The sequence below is a fragment of the Mugil cephalus genome, chromosome 19 (genome assembly GCF_022458985.1).
Source record: "Mugil cephalus isolate CIBA_MC_2020 chromosome 19, CIBA_Mcephalus_1.1, whole genome shotgun sequence".
In the NCBI taxonomy this organism is placed as follows: Eukaryota; Metazoa; Chordata; class Actinopteri; order Mugiliformes; family Mugilidae; genus Mugil; species Mugil cephalus.
This window is the reverse complement of record NC_061788.1, coordinates 13,030,143-13,043,713: the sequence shown is the minus strand read 5'-3', so window position 1 is coordinate 13,043,713 and position 13,571 is coordinate 13,030,143. Positions and strand designations below refer to the sequence as shown.

Below are 13,571 nucleotides of genomic sequence, written 5' to 3'. Positions count from 1 at the left end.
TGTTGTCGGTTCCTTCTTGTTGTCGGAATCATTATTCTTATTTTGAGCCGAGGTTAGCTTTTCTCTCCCTTTTATTCTGTTATTCATTAATTTACCCTATTACAAAAACAGCTGGTACAGTTGGTTTCGTAAAAAATCCTAAGTACAGTTCTTCAAAAAGAAAACTGAAGAACTGTGAAGAGTAGGAGGAGCAGTTAAAAAAATCTGAACAATATTCAAGTCTTGTCAAATGAAAGTCAATGTAAGATGACTAGAGTTAATAAAAAAAAGACTGCTGACTGTTTAAAAAGAGGCCAGCCTGATCCGTGTAGGTTCTAGATCTGAGTTCGGGGTAATCAGGTAAATAATACAAACCCTTTGATTAGCCGGCTACTACCTGGATGCCTTGATGATATTGATCTGCATGTGAAAGCTGGAATGAAGCTCATCCAATGTGTTGTTACAAGCACTTATCAAGGATGGCATGAAGCTGCCTTTCCAATTTCAATGCGCAAATAACAAATGTTTTATATCTTTGATAAATTCCATTGGGTGAAAACTGCCTTTTTCGTTACGGCCGTGGAATGGAAAACTTACTGTTGTGTTGTTTTGGAAAGGAGGTCCTTGAGTATTATGGAATACAAAAGAGAATATCCGCCCTTTGATGAGTGTGTATGTCATGTTGTCACCACGGGTACAGAGAGACTGAGATCAAGTCTGACAGCCAAAGGCTTCAGCTGCACACACATCACCACTGGGTCTGTGTGTGTGTGTGTGTGTGTATGTGTGTGTGTCTTTATTGGTTATTTGTGTCAAGCTTTGGGTGTGGGCTACAGCATGTTCTCACCTTACCGTCACCTCTCACTGACAACAGATGCCCACGCATAATTTTCCCACCTACATTTGCGTCTGCGCACTTTTACAGCTCTTATGCAAAAGCCGCTTCAAGTTTTATGCATTTTGGGGAAAGTGAGACTGTGTCACACATGTTCAAAGGGCTGTTCCAGGGTTAAAAGCGTTGCCTTCAGGGTTAGATTTTAGAATATTTTGGTTGTTATTACAGCCAGAGCTGTGTGAGGGAAGTGAGTGGTTTACCAATTAGTTACTGATCTAATGCCAGACACAAAGCAACCTGCCCAAAGTACATAATACAGGCTCTCAAAGCAAATCCATCTCCTTCATACAATGGCAGTATTGTGGAGGTGTCATGTCATCATCTGCTCATTCTGTCATATCGTAATTTGACAGCTTTTGTCCTCACCTTTCATGGGATGGAAAAGGACATCGAGGAAGGACATCCTTGTAAAAAAAAAAAAAAAAAAAAAAAGCCATTTTAATGTCGACTGCAGAAAGGAAGGTACACAGCGTGGGTGCGCAGGAAATTTCCCTTCCCCTCATTCTATAGTGTTGCGTTTAAGGCTCCCACCTCATCCATCACACTCCAACAATAGAGATGTCCTCCGCTCCCAAGACAGCTGCTCGACCGCAGGAAGCACCCGTGCATCTGCATGTCTCTGCTTATGTGTGTATTATAGATTTCATACGGACCTGTTGGAGAGCTAATGTTAAAACTAATTAGGCTGACAAACATTTCCCGTCACCTGTTTAACGTCAGCAGTGTGCTGAGTGTCGTTCACTTGGCTCATTTGTAGATATTTAAACAGATTGATTGTTCCTTTGTTGACAGTGGCATGTCATCTCCTCAGGATTACGGCAAAGGAAACTTTTTAATTAGAAAAGAAATGACAACCGCGGTCTGCATAAATCAGCAGCGCTAATAAGAATTGGGGGAAATGAAGGGGTTGAAAAAATAGAAAACGCTACGCGTTTCTTGAGAACTACTGGTGGCGAGTGTTTATTGAAATTCTTCGTGGCGGCCCCGCGCTGTCTCGCTGCGGACAGGGCAGCCTGTGCTCATCCATGTGTGAGAGTCCACCTTGCTCTCGCGTCCATCCCACGCTGACACCACCATCTGCTGCCCGTCGAAGTTCTGTCCGGCCCAGCGAGGATCCTTCGAGCGCGCGCACAGCTCCCCGTGTCAGTGCTCGCGGTCAGGCGGCCAAGTGGCACCGCACCAAGTGACCGACGGTTGACGCACACACGCTGCGACCTTCACCGAGCGGTCCACCAACAGAAAAGCCCCTCTCAATCCTTCTGCCTCTCCCTCTTTTTTTTTTCTTCTGGTTGGTGCACACGAAGGCCTGATTAACGCACGGAAAGGGTGTCTGCCTGTCCTTCCGTCTGTTTCTCTCTACGCCATTTGGCCCACTTCCTTCCTTGGATTGAGAACATAGGAGCTCATCCTCACAGCTCCCAACAATGCCTGCGTGTGTGTTTATGTGTGTGTGTGTGTGCGTGTGTTTTAGAAGACATCTCTAAAAAAGAACTCCTTAGAGGGGTGTCAGATGGCAGGCGTTTGTGTCGGTGTGTGGAGAGGGGAGGAGGGGTGGGGGGGCGAGATGATGGGGGCGGATGAAGGAAGGGATAGAGGGAAACAGGAGGAGGGGAAGACTGCTCTGTTTTCTCTTCTTCGGCTTTTGTTCTCCTAGATAATAACCCTCCACCCCCTGACTCTAAAAAACCAAGGGAACCCCTCCAGTCTGGGAACATGAGTAGCGCCCAAGCTCGTGCTGCACCAGCTAACCTACATCAAGGTGTAGCATATGTTCCCTTTCTGGCGGCTCGAATCTGAAACATCTTGAAGATATATTTGCAAACTTGCAAGACGATTCGGAGCAAATTATCTGGAGCTCTAACTGTGCCAGATTCCTCAGAGTCAATTATGAATGCCCTAAGTTGCCCTAAATAAAAATAAAAAACCCCAACATGCTTTTAATTCAGGCCAAAACTGAGTAGGGGAAAAACATCACTGCCAACAGCCTTGAGGCCAGTTGAGGGTCTAATCTGACATCAGAGGAGAGAAGAGAGCTTGTGTTTTTACTCGACTCATCTTCACACTGGGACGCTGCGGTGAAGGTGTTTAACGGCACAAAACACAGTCGTCTCTAAAAAAAATTACGCTAAATGCAGAAAGGCTAACACCGATAGGATGATGCGAAGCCACGGATGCTACAATGGAAACACTTTCCTTTTCGCCCTGACCTGGCTAAGTAGAGCAGCATCTGCAACCCACATGAAATCTAAAAATACTCTCGCACCATTGACTGCTACTATACGCCGTGGCCTCGGTAGGTAGATGAAAAATTGTGTGCGTTTGTGGCTGCGGCTGCTTGTGTGTGTTCAGCCGAGGCTGGGATATATTCGGAGGCCTGCCTAATTTACGAGCCCCAACTCCAAATAAACTATTTAAATCGCCTGTGTGTGTATTTGTGTGCGACTGTGACAGAAAGGCCCTCGGGGCTGAAGAGAGGCCCACGCTGCAGCAATTCAAGTGTATTAATGATATTATCGCTGCTACATTTAGTGTGAAGTATAGTTTTGGGGATGTATTCAGCGCTTTTCCACATATACTGGTCATTCAAAAGAGGGGGAAAGGAAAGCATGCACAAGTGAAAAATGTCTAACAGGAGTGCATATTGTTAAATGAGCAGGAAAAGACCCATCTATGGTTTTTATCACAATATGTAATAGCAGGAGGCCTGGAGGCACAAGCATCCGTGGTGCATGAGTTCCAAACCTTTGCACGGTTATCTAGCTGATGGTGCTATGGAAATTACTTTACATCTAAACAAGGGAGGGATTTAAATTTGGTTTATATCTCACACCGATCTGTTATCGCCTGTCTTGCCCCCCCTGCCTCCCTCCATCCCTCCCTCCCCTCCCGTCCTGCACCGCTGCACCGTTCGCCGTACAGGTGCTAGCGAGCAGCAGCCCGAGCCGCTCCGCCAATTAGGAGCACCGAGCGCGGCCACGTGAACAAATCCCGTCGTCTAAATTCCCCGTTCGGAGGCGAGCAGCTCGGAGTGAGCGGCAGCCCCGAAAGCCACACCGTGTGGAAAGTAATATCGGCAGGCTTGGACGGGAGAGGCGTGCAGGTAAAACCGCTTTATTTTCTCCCGGCGTTGCACTTTTGTTTCCTTTCTTTCTGCCTCCACCCCTTCTTCTCCTCGGCTCCTTTACACATGGTTCGGATGCGGAGCTCTGGGACAGCTCCGTTTCGGATTCAGATGCGCTTGCGGGCGACTCTCTCTCTCTGCTCTCCTCCGATCCGCGGACAGGACAAACAGCATCACAGGCTGGTTGCTCTGCACCGTCTGCGCATTGAAACTCACCCCAGCCCCCTCCTTCCTCCCACTCTCCCTCCCTCCAACCTTCCCCCTTTTTCCTCTGTCCCCCTCTTGTCTCACACGAGGCTATTGATAGTTGACAGAAGCCTTGTAATCCCCGGCTGATCTGTCTGACCGGCCGCAGCCGTTTTCGAAGCAAGAATGTTGATTGAACTTTATTCTGCTCGAGATTTGTTTTAATTGGTGGCGCATAGATTTGACACCGGACGGGGGCGCGTCAGAGGCTTTCGGTGCTGCATGGAGCCAGGGGAGCAGAGGAAAGCATTTTATTGGTGAATTATTTATAAGACTGTCTGGGAGAGAGTAATGCTCCTCTTAGATGAACAGGGAGTCGGGGTGATATAAGCTGCTCTTTCTAATCCTGATTTGCTCATTTGCCTTCGCAATGTTTTCGCAAAGAAAGTCACATGTAGCCAGTGCTGAAAATGTGTTCGACTTCAGGGTAATCGACTAACTGTTACTAAACAAGCATGTGTTGTTGTTGCTCTGGTGTCTTTTTTTGGAAGAATTCATATCAAATTAATAAATATATTTCATATACTCATATATATGTGAATTTAATAATTAGCCAACTCTGATCTGGCTTTCATGGCACTTGATTTCAGATTGATTTTTGTAAATCGAACAAAAATAATTTTTACTATATATTGAGGCATTGTAGCCTTGATTTTAATGATTAATGGGTGGGTCTGACACATAGTGGCATACTAATTGCATTAACTATAGCCTACTGGCTAAATAAAATACCACATATAAGCGGTTGTTTACATCACCGTACACTCCCAGCTGTAAGTACACTCGTGAGGTGCACTAGTGAAAATGAATGCAATGTACAAGTCCAACATTTAAATCCCGTTTTGTGACTATCGTGATGTTCCATCCACGTTGAAACAGCAACGAGAAGACTGTATCTCAGTGATCATTTTGGAGGATGTAGTTTGATGACACCGAATTAATTAGGAAACTATTATTTAGTTAGCCTAGCCCACTGACTAAAATGGGATTTGCGAAATGATAGTAATAGTGATAAAAATGAAATTGAAACGTGTCGGTGCAACACAGTGCGACCCATTACAAACCACGAGTCTCCAAAATGAAAACACAACCTTTGTGAAGCCAGTATTGAATGAATTCATTTTTACTAGTGTGCCTAATGAACTGTAAGCCGGGCACACGGATGCACCACTTGTGCACTTGTCTTTTTGCAGCCCATAGTCCGCACACAGCCTTTTACTCCACCGGAATGAGTCGACTTCGTCCGCGCATGCGCACTCCCTCCATTCATCTCCAGGGATTCCTCTCTCGCTCTGTCTGCCCCGGTTGTCAAGGCGCTCGCTCTCAGTCTGTGACTTCTCCTCGTTGCGGCCGGACGGTGACAGCTCGGATCAGATCTGAGCTCTCCCATTTCTCGGATTCAGCGATTTCCCCTTTCCCTCCCGCCTGTTTGGATTTTTCTATGTTTCGGTGTCAGTGACGGACTCCCGGGCAGCTCACGGCGTTAATCAGCGTAAGTTGCTGGATATATTCTTTCGGGGCTGTGCTTTCCCCCCTCACCACCACCTCTCTTCTCTGTATTTAATGGTGGCTTTTGCGTGAATGGTCAGCGTCTCATCCCGGGGGGAGAGACGCGTAGTGAGCAGCCGAAGAGTTTCTTTGTCGCGCAGCCACGGCGCAGAGAAGTTTAGCAACATTAAAATGTTTTTTTTAAGCTGTTTTGTTGTTTATTTTGTGTTCGCTTTCGCTTCCGTTGCAGGAGTAACATAAAAAAAGAAAAGAAAAGAGGAACTGTGCACGTGGTGCACTTTACTAATTGCGCGAGTCCACAGTGTTGGTTGTCAGTCAGTGTTTGGAGGGGTGCGTTTTTTGTTGTCGAACTGAATTATGCTCCGAGGAAAACAACGAGGTAAGCGGAGGTGGCGGTTGGTAGCTCATCTTGTATAGCAGGTGTCTGATAGCCCACTTCCGCACCGTCAACACGGCGAAATATCTATCAGTAGTACGGAGGACTTTTTAATCTTAATATTTTTGTTTGTTTGTTTCTTCCTTTCAACTCCTACCCATACAGGTGTCACAAGTATGCACTTTAGTCCTTTCATTGTTTAACACTGTTTGTATTCCGTTCCACTTGGCACGGCTGCGGGGAACCAAAACTGCATTATTGAAACATCGTGGTATTGACGTGCGTGCGAATGAGGGGAAGAAATGCTGAAATGCTTTCACTTCTTGCCGAACCAGCTTGTTGACATACCTAAACCTGTGCTATGAACGCACGCCTTTTTCTTTCTTTCTTTTTTTTTCTTTTCTCCAATAACAGAACGACACGCTTGCCAGCAAACAAAGCTCCTCACACCTCGCCACTTGAGTGAGTGTCATGCAGAAGTGCACCATTCACCCCGTCATGTGATGTGTCGATGCCCGGACAGTGCGCTTCTGTCCGGATCTACTGCCCAATTGAGCTGTGTTTGCTTCTGCTGCTGCAGCCCACTGGTTGCCATTGGTCCGTGCCAGTTTATCGCCTCTTTGTTCCCGGTGGTCGACAGACTTCACTAATGGCCTGTTGCCTTTGGGTTATTTTTTGCGCGCTCCACCCTGCTCCACCCTGTTTAATGTGCGCCAGGAAAGCTGCGCCTGGTCACACCTGCCCCAGTTAGGTGAAAATGTAGGGTGTCTTTGTTTTCGATGCCTCGCTCTTGCCTCACCAGCCTAGATATAGTTGATTTATTGAGTGGAAACACAGACTCTTTTAGTTGTTGCTTGTCGCTGTGGCACAATGTCATGCTTGTGCTGCCCACAGTGGACTTTACCAGTGTGTTAGAGAGAGGGAGCGATGGGGTTATTCCATCCTTACTTTTGGGGTGTCTGGTTCTTCATCGTTGTATATTTTTGTCCTTTTTTTGAGAAGGAGTTAGTATTTGTATGGTCACTATACACAATCTGTCCTCCCAGTTCTAGTTGTTCTTTCTTCTTGGTATGAAAAAAGGTAAATCTTTTTTTGTGCCTTTCATTTTGTCCAATCTTTGACATTCATTTCAGCTCACCATTGTTTTTTTTTCTCATTCTCTCCTCTTCATTTCTGGTTTTCTTACATCTCCTATTTCTTTCATCATTTTGTACGACAAAAGGAAGATAACATAGATTTAAATCTCTGACTCTGGACTTACACTTACTTCAGTTACCATTATTGCTGAAGTGCACACCTGAATTGAAAAGGGTTTAAACCATAAATTGAAAACCTGTTTCCACTGACTTTGATGCATCTCTCATAAATCCCAAACTGGTCAGGTTTATGGGCGGTTTTCGGTATAAAGTAGGACCTTTCCGTATTTAGTCTTTGCCGTTTGATTTCCCTGGTATTTGGCAGGTGATTGAGACGCACCCGGTGGATTTGGATTGCTTGAATGGATATGAAATGGATTTAATTTCCACTAATGGAACTTGCGCATTTGGTCCCAGATACTGAGATTAAGGACACGTGGAGAGCTGGCAAGACTAAGTACACTGAGCATGGGCGACAAATAAACACAGACACTGCAGGGTGACAATTTAATATCGGCCGCAAACCAGAAAATCATGGCCGTGTCAGGTTCTTCGATGTAGTCCACACGCTCTGTAAACAGTCAGCATTTTCTTTGTTTCCAAGACAAGCCCGGTATGTTTTGGTCATAAAATCAAAAGTGGCAGATTAGTTTTGCAGAAGAATACACGGTGAGTAATAGAACAAGTCCCCAAAAATGCTCAGTGGGACGAAAAGAGGAAACCCCAGGCAGAGCACATACTTTTACTTTAAAGATTAAAACCTCTGGTCTCTGTTTTGTTCGCTCTTGTTTGCCCCCTTTCTCCTTCTGTGTGTGCCGTCACCTCAGCAGTTCATCCCCTTGCGTCTGTTTTATGTATGTCCTGGTTCTGGTTTGCTTTATGTTATGTTCTTGGTTTAAACAGTTTAGAGTTTCTGTAACACAAACTCAGTAGCAGAGGACAGACAGTACTGTCACGGGATGTCTTGTTCCTTGCAGCTGCTGCTGCAGCCTCTGCAGCCTGCAGCATTGGTGGCCGATGCCTATCGGTGGAAAAGGTGTCTGCCCACCAATTCATAGATTCTAGCATGCAGCAGCACATTTAGAGTCTCATCTGGCAAGGAAATGTAGCACTAATCCAATTGGCTAGAGCTTTAGTAAAAGCTTTCCTAATTGGCTGATATGGAAACTGGCTGCTGAGGTTCCAGTAAGCACAACAGGGAGTTGGGGAGAGTCCCAGTGGTGCTGTGGTGCTGTGGTGCAGGAGAGACTTTGCAAAGGGCAGATAGCGAGGGAGTGCTGCTGCTGTTTTGAATATGTCCACACATGCAGGACCCATCTGATCCATCCGGTTGACCATTATCAGATTTTCAGTGTTTGCAACGCACGCGCAGGCGCACACTTCCCCGTGCATTTCATCTTGCAGGAAAAAGAATGGCTTTCAGTCAGACAAACATGTTTGGGGAAATCTCTTCCCAACTGGCAACGGAACAAAGCCGCCAGGACAGGAATATTGACTGTGTGTGTGCGCCACAGAAGGAGGAATGGTTCTTCGTAGAAACAAATTGCGCCGCCAACAGCCGTTGCGGCCATTCCTGTTTCCTTTCACCCCAGTGTGGAATCCAGGAATAGGCCAGAGTGACAGAGAGAAGAGATGCAAGATGCGAGTGAGGGAGAGAAAGGGGGAGACGAAAGGAGAGACGGAGAAACAAAGGAAGACAGTAGGACAGAGAGTGCGAGGGATGGCCATGTAAGGTTTCCTTGCACCGCTCCACACAAACACTGAACCTGAAACTCTTCAGGGATTGGTTCTTCAAGCCACTGTTAGCATGAACTTTGCCTTTGTGTGGCCGCCATACAGAGAAACAAAAGCTGCCTTCAGCACAACATCTGTTGAGGAACCTACAGAAATAGTAGTTTCCCCAAAGACGTTGCTTGTTTTGTTTGCCTTCTGATTTTGAATTATTCAATTAGGATACTATTTGTATGTGGAACTGATTGTCCATAAAGACCTTAAAAATATTTCAGGTATTCCACTGTAAACAATGTGTACTTGTTGTAGTTACAATATCTGTGAAATTAATTTTGCTTTTTGATTCGCAGTACCGCATACCTTTGTCTAGATATACTCCCTACAGTACAAGCGCAAACGTTTATTTAGGGAGAACTAACGGGTAAGAAAATGACTTGGATTCTGTACAAAGTAATCAATGTCTTGGTAGCAACTGGCTACAGCTGTTCCACAAATGCAAGCCTCAGCACTGATTTGGCTTTATAGAGCGGGTCGGTTGCATAGAAGTAGAGTTAAGTCTTTTTTGTTGTTGTTTTTGTTGTTGCATAGATTGAGTTCAGTATTTCTTTAGTGCTGTCAGTGAAGAACAAGTGTTTTTAGTGGCGTGTCTTTGCTCCTCACAAAAATCTAATATTGACGTGTTTCTATTACGTGAAAAAAATGCTCCGGATGGCAAATTTTCTGTAGTTTTCTCTGGTTGTCGAAGCATCCCTGAAGAAATGAATGCCTGACATCTTTCTTACGCTGACGCTGTAAGCGACATAATCTGAAGTGTTTCTGTATCCGTGTACATAAGAAGAGAGCAGACTTCACACCACAGAGATAAATGTCACGCATGTATCTGCGCGATAACAGATTCTCGCCGTGTCCAAGACGTGCGTAATTCTTGTTTGTCTCTGTCTTTGGACAAAATCTGTGTCACTCTGACATTTCAGAATAATTGTATTATCATATTGAGTTGAGGAGTATGTAAAGGAGGAGGCTTTCTGACTTGCTGATGAGATCGTAAATATACTATGAAGGAAATTATAGTGGTAGACGTGGGTAAGGGGAATTAAGAACGGGTCTTTTTATTTATATAATCAGTGGGTTTGTTAAAGTGCATTAACTCAACACTTTTTTTTACAGCCCCTTTTGCCTCATTTACAGAATGAGAATAACATATACTTAAGATTACTACTGAGGCAACAAATTAAAGGCGGTGACCACGGCTTAGATCAGTCAGAGAGGACAATATGATTAAGTGTTGCAGATTAGGACACCTACTATTACGATCCAAATGTACACATACACATGCTAAAGGAGTGGTTGGGTAAAGAGAAAGTCTCCGGTTTGACAGTATGATATGGGGGGCCAGCTGCTCCATCACTCACTGTCTGCTCTCCCTCGCACGCAGTTGCTCACCCACACATGCCTGTAGCACCTATAGCGTACACATGTTGCTACCCTATTTACACAAACCCTAGCCAAGCTCTTTCACCGTTTCACATCCTCCCTCACTCAAATGTGCCCCTACATCCACGCCCATGCACACTCACACACACGCATGCAACTACAGAACACCCCCACCACTCCCCTTCCTCCCTATCCCTTTCCTCTCATGTCCCAGCTCTGCTTACTGTGTCAAAAAGAGCTTAGATCAGGGAAACCGTAGCTTGCCCTCATTCTGGCTTCCAGGAAGATGGAGCTATTTATTTAAACCGAGCAGACCATGTGTGGAGGGAGACTGGAAAGATCCCAGTTGAAATCCCAGTATGGCTCCAAAAATTTGGTCCAACCAACTCGGTGTTTAAGTGCTGTAGAGCAAGGCACTCGCATCTAACTGCTCCGTGAAACACCAGGAGACCAGGTACACTGGGAGACTCTCGAGACCTGGTACTAGTGCTTGACAAATGATTATATTTGCGATCAGTTAGCCTGATTACTCTTTTAGGATTATTTTATTAAATAAAACATGAATAATACATTTGACGCTTCACAGAGCAAATATTGTACAAAATCCCAAATCTATTCAGTTTATTATGATTTATGTTAAACAGAATGAGTAAATCCTAATCTAATGATTGTGAAACAAGTAAGTGTGTACCTGTGTCCAACATGTTTCTCTACATTCCTACATTTTTTGCTTGCTTTTAAAGATTCTTTTGCAAACTTTACTCTTTTTACTTTTTTTTGTCTCAACTGAAAAAAAAACAAACCACAAACTTAAGGTGTAACTAATATTATTTGCTGTTTATATAGACTGAGGAGCTGCATGTCAAAATCTAAATGCATCATGTCATCACTAGCTCATTAACTTTCTCTCTCTTTTTATTCATACGTTAACCTGACAAATTGAATGCCAGTGACTAGCCTCAGTGACATAAAAGACGTTGCCACTCCTTTTTGTGGGTTTATACTTGCCTGGTTGTGGTAGTCTGAAAGCAGCGCCACGGTGCAGATATGAAACAGTCTTCATGACAAAATCTTCCCTTTGTCTTTCTCTTTCTCAAATCTAAAAATAACAGAAAGGAAGCCTGAAAGTCATAAAGGAGACAGGTTGGGTTGAAGATGATGAAAAGAACCTGCTCTTTTGACTGTCACAGGAATCAAACATTGCCTGAACCTGTGCGAGGGGAAAGAGATAGAGAATCAGAGTGTGTCTGGTTGTTCACTGAAAAAAAAAAGAAGAACACAAATGAAATCTGCCTTATATATATATAAATATAGTACTTTCAGGATTATTCATTGAAGGTGATCTGGAACCTTGTCATAGAGAGTGACACGTCAGACTCGACTTGACTGATTTGAAGCGTGAATTTGTGCAGCTGCGAGGCAAGAAAAAAAAGGAGAAGTGGTGAGACCACTTTTTAGTCCTGCATCACTGTTGCGGAAAACCCAGTCAACAGATGGTAAAAAGAAAACGCCAACTACGCCTGAATTGAGAAATTAAAGAAAATTATAGCTCTGTTAAAAAAAAAAAGATCAGTTGTGATATGTCTGCTTGGTGGATATGTGCGTGTGCCTGCAAGCAATATCGTCTGTCTACCACAATGACCCACTGACCGGTGTTAGCAGATTAATTGCTGCTTTCATGTTAAGCTGTGGCGTATCACCCCGTAATTGGTAATGGAGATTATCAGCGAGATGCTGTGTGGGGCACGTGGGGTTTCTGTGTCTGGCTAGATTGTTTATCTAATGAAGTGGGATTTATGGGGTTCCAGTCCCTATCTTTTTCCACACACACGACGCACACACGACGCACACACTTGTACGCTGGCACACGTACAAGGATCAACGCAAAATGCAGAATCTCTCTAGGGCTGCCTGTTATTGACAAACTAATATCACGAAGCCTGCGGTGCTCAGGTAGATAAAGCTAATTGACTTTACATTAACTTTACTACACTTTAACGATTTGAAACATCTTGTACACTGTTTTTATTAAAACAGTGGCAAAAATGTTGACCCTAAACTGATATGACTGTCTGATGTGTGCAACTTAATGGAGTCAAGAATCTAAAGTATTGCTCCAATGTATATGCATACTTGACTTGACCACACTATGCCTCAGGGGTGCTGAGCTGCACCCAACCATGCATTTTTGTGGCTGCCGAGAGGCTCAGGATAAAAAAGCAGGAGGATGCAGCCGACCAGCGCACTCGTCCAGACACACTCACACATGCTTGTGAGCAGACACATAGCACTCGCTGCGAGGCATCACCATATTTCTCCTGAGATCTTTTCATCGTCCCACTCCAGCACACACACACACACACACACATCAGCGCCAGCCTGGCTTGCGTATGCGCAGCCACCGTTCAGCCAGCTGCCTGTGTGCGCGCGTGCGGTGCGCGCCTGTGTGTAGCCGCGAAAGCAGGAGAAGGGACGGGATGGCAAAAGATGTGTATGTGTGCAAAAATCTATTTGTATTTGTTGGAATCGATACACCATCTCGCTGCCTGTTTGTTCTATCTGTCTGAAGTGTTTGCTGTCACAAAATAATTCATCCTCATTTCTGGCTCCTATAGTAGCATGCCGCTTGTTCCCTTTTGTAAGCTGTGAAGTTAACGCTTTGTTAACAGTCAGAATGCTTTCGCTTTCTTCTTAAAAGTATCATCCACCTTTTGAGCTTTAAATCTGTCACGAGGTTGGAATGTCACATGTTTTTAGTTTTTCTTTTGTCCTCTCATTTTAAGCTAGCAGTTTCCTCATAGTTTTTTTTTATAGCCACATTCAGCAATGTCCATTTGGATGTGACTCAAACATTTTGTGTGTTTTTTATCTGGGTGGTGACGCTTAGAACTGCATGAACACAGTATTAATTCAAAAATAAATAATAATAATAGTACTCCTCACACTAGCATACTAGCTATAGGCAGGTTACTGTTGGATGCATCTAACATTGGAATAAAGACATAAAGACAAAGACATAAAGTCTGACAACTCCACCAAGACTCACAACAAACCATCTCTCTCACCTCAAACTCAAAAAAAATGCAGACCAGGTCTTGCATGCGCCTGTGAAGCTGCCGTAACTGACAGATGAAACTCATTTGT

General features: G+C 44.5%; 1 protein-coding gene across 5 annotated transcripts in view; it reads left to right on the top strand.

Moving 5' to 3' along the window:
• The first annotated feature begins 3,839 nt into the window (after window positions 1-3,839).
• Window positions 3,840-13,571, top strand: part of LOC124996289 (spermatid perinuclear RNA binding protein) — a 77,124-nt gene continuing 67,392 nt past the window's right edge. For 2 of the 5 annotated variants that reach the window (XM_047569126.1, XM_047569124.1), the window contains exon 1: window positions 3,840-3,974. The gene's annotated coding sequence lies outside the window, so the exon portion shown is untranslated. Of the gene's footprint in view, window positions 3,975-5,534; window positions 5,734-13,571 lie in introns of those variants that run through there. The other 3 variants (XM_047569125.1, XM_047569123.1, XM_047569127.1) reach the window with 2 other exon arrangements.